Below are 2,630 nucleotides of genomic sequence, written 5' to 3' on the forward strand. Positions count from 1 at the left end.
CTGGCTGGCAATGGGGGGGGGGGGGAAGGAAAATTATAATAAAAAAAAGCAAGTGGCCATCTGGGCTAATGCAGGGACCATCTCCTCTGGCCCCTCAGCCCCCGTGGGCTCTGGCAGGGGTGGTGCTTTCGTTGTAGCGAATTTTTGCAAAACAATTTGGCTGGTGAATCGGGAAGACATCCAAGGCAGGAGCTCGGAGGCAGCCGGGGGGGGAGGTGGGGATCTCGGCGGCCCAGGGCCGTGCCCGCATTCCTCCCCGCCGGCTCACGGCTCACGCTTGGCAGGCAGAGCTCTTTGCCGGGACCAGGGCTGCCTGCACCTGCCCAGCGCCTGCGGCAGCGGGCTCCGGTGTAAGCCCAGATCCAAAAGGACCCTCTCCCCATCCCGGCAAGGGCTGACAATGGGGTTTGCAGGTCTCCTTCTCTCCCCACCCCGAAATGCTGCTCTGGGCTCAGAGAAGAGCTGGGGGAAGCATTTGCCCCCTTGCAGCACCTGCACCCGTGAGTCACCCCATGGTCACCCCTACCCAGCAGCTCCCAGCTGATGAGCTTCTGGGGATTAGTCCACGCTGCCATTAATGAATGAATGAAAGGCTACAGCTGGGGCAGGGCTGGGCATATAAAGCAGGAGGGTTTGCAGAAGCTTTGCCCTGGTTGTGGTTCTCCAGCTTGTCTGCTGCTTCTGTCTTTGAGGCAGCGAGGGGGGGTGGGTTGCCCTCTTGGTGCTGCTTCTTATGATAGTTGCCTGATCCTGCCCTGGGGCGTGCACCACCCTGCTGTGCAGTTAGGTGAGTGAGTGGGATCTCCCACAGTAGATATTCCCAAGTGAGGGGTAGCAGGGCTGTGAGCTTCTGGACTGGGAGGCAGGTGAAGGGCTGTGGGGGAAACTGAGGCATGGAGAGGGGGACTGGCAGTCCCAGAGCAGCTGCCTGGAGGCCAGGAGCACTCAGCTGTGCTGGTCCATCAGCAGCAAAGCCAAGCAAGGTACAAAGCGCTGCCCTGGGGCTTTGTTCTTGGCCTCTGTGTGATGCTGAGAGGCCTTGGGGCTGCAGTGTTTGCTCCTGGCTGCTCTCATCCCCGCAGGGATGGAGGAAGGGCCCAAACTCTTTTGTCCTGGTACTTTCCAGCTCAGCTCCCTGACCGAACAGAGCTGCTGCCTGATGTTAATCGCCTGCAAAAATGCAAATGCCTGGCCAAGGGCAACATGGGGCTGGGCAGGAGGAGCTGGGATGCAAGCCAGAGCAGTGGCACTTGCACCCGCACCCCAGCTGATGCATGGTCTTCCAGCACTGCACCCAGGTCATGGCCCTGGTCTGTCCGTAAACTCCACACCCTACGTCCTCCAGGGACGGTGGAAATTCCCTTTATCCTCTCAGTTCCCAGAAAGAAACCAGGGAGACAAGCCATCTGCCAGCCTGAACGCGCAGGGGGTTACAGGAGACTGGCTTATCTGAGCATCCCCAGGAATGCAAAGCCACCCTCTGAATTTACAGCCCTGCACGCCCGGGAGCTGGAGCCCGACACCCCAGCCAGGTTCCCTGCAGGAAGGGCTCACTGGGATGGACGGCACGGGGGATGCCCTGGCACCTTGCAGCGAGATGGGTCTGAGCCCGTTGCAGCCCGGGAGGGAGCGAGCCTGCCGTGCCCGGCGGGGTTATCCTCCACAGCGGCCCCGAGGTTGCAGCGGGTGGGGTTCAGCCCCTGCAGCCAGGTGCTGGGAGGGTAAGCACTGTTCATCGATTTTGCAGGAAAGCAAGAGGTATTTTTAGCACTGCCCTGACGCTGTTCGGTCCCCTGCTCCGTGCTGCCGCTGCTCTGCTTAGGCTGCTTCTCCCCCTCCCCAGACTTTGCCTCCTCTTTGCTCCCCCACAGCCATAGTCTGTCCCTTCCCCCTCTCAAATCACATCCCTGGAGCAATCTGGGCTTGGCTGGCACAGCTTTTCTTACAAATGCTTGTCCTTAGGCCTTCAAAGGGTTTGCAGCAGTAAATCTGAAGGGCAGATTGCTTATGCCTATCATGGCATTGTTTAAACAGTAATAGTTGAACCACTTCATCTGTAAGCATTTAAGCAGGTCTCCAGCACACATCTCCAACCGACATTTATGAAGCATTTGACATAGGCTACGTGCCTGGAGCTGGCCAGAAGAAAACTGTTCCCCTCTCTCTCAGGGCCCAATGTCATTTGCTTCTCTCCTCTCAAATTTGCTTTTGTTTTGCAGTCTTTACAAGGTTTTAAAAAAATAATACAGGTGGCTCATTGTGAGACATCCCTGTGGTTGGACTGGAGATCGATGTGCAATCAGTGTGGGGAGGGGAATTTTTTGGGAGGCAAATGTCGGCCACGAGCCAGTAGCCAGGGAGCCATCAAGAGGGGAACAGTGCTGGAAGTGGGATCTGCAAAGGTGCCTGGCACCAACGGGTCCCAAAACGGGGAGAGCTGCTGCATCCGCGGCCGGGATTTGCAGGGCAGATGCTTTGGTGAAATGCTGGAAGTAACCCTGGTGTCAGTGTGGAGATGGGTGGCCTGGGAAGGCTGCGTGCGGGCTGGAGCTCATCTGTGCAAAGGCTGTGCCCGAGACCCTTGGGCTGCGCACGGACAGATCGAAGCAAACAGCACAAATTCTGCCCAG

The 2,630-nt window shown here is 58.1% G+C and overlaps 1 protein-coding gene across 1 annotated transcript in view; it reads right to left on the reverse strand.

The window, feature by feature from the left end:
• The window catches only part of NGFR (nerve growth factor receptor), a 9,529-nt gene that overhangs the window by 5,745 nt on the left and 1,154 nt on the right, over positions 1-2,630 (reverse strand). The window lies entirely within an intron of this gene.

The sequence above is a fragment of the Pygoscelis adeliae genome, unplaced genomic scaffold (genome assembly GCF_000699105.1).
Source record: "Pygoscelis adeliae isolate BGI_AS28 unplaced genomic scaffold, ASM69910v1 Scaffold504, whole genome shotgun sequence".
NCBI lineage: Eukaryota > Metazoa > Chordata > Aves > Sphenisciformes > Spheniscidae > Pygoscelis > Pygoscelis adeliae.